Source organism: Penaeus monodon, chromosome 19, assembly GCF_015228065.2.
Source record: "Penaeus monodon isolate SGIC_2016 chromosome 19, NSTDA_Pmon_1, whole genome shotgun sequence".
Lineage (NCBI taxonomy): Eukaryota > Metazoa > Arthropoda > Malacostraca > Decapoda > Penaeidae > Penaeus > Penaeus monodon.
The window spans coordinates 48,740,880-48,741,443 of NC_051404.1; positions in this window are offsets into that span (position 1 = coordinate 48,740,880).

A 564-nucleotide genomic window follows, 5' to 3' on the forward strand; every position below is an offset into this window, starting at 1 on the left:
ATGCTACTCAAGAAAAAATTGGCTCTTTCAGATGAGAGCTAATTGACATTTGATAGACCAGTGATCCTTCAAACTCTATTATGTCCCACATTTTATCTAACATATGCAATTTGACTTCAAAATTTTGCTCAATCAAATGACTGCAGCTAAAAAAGACCTGACCCTTAAAAGGACAAATAAGAACAAAAAATTATGTTCAGTACATAGTACTAGTATAAAGTAGCTTTTCTACCAGTATGAAGTCATTAAGTAAAAGAGATCTCCAACTGGTATTAGTGCATTTGAAAACTAACTGGGATTAATTCATTTGAAAAATAATGTGACCATCTCATAGCAACCTTTAAGAACTTGAAAATTGTTATTCAGGAAGTTATAGAACTGGACTTTAATTAGTTTGAAAATTATCCTCCCTTGGGTTTACCCTTACTCTATCACCTGAAATGAATTTTTGTGGATACTAAGAATGCAAAGTTCTGCAAATACTCTGGAGATCACTTTCATTATTGCAAAATTTCTTTGAATCATGATTCTGATTATGAATTAATAAATCAAGATCAAGCTTTG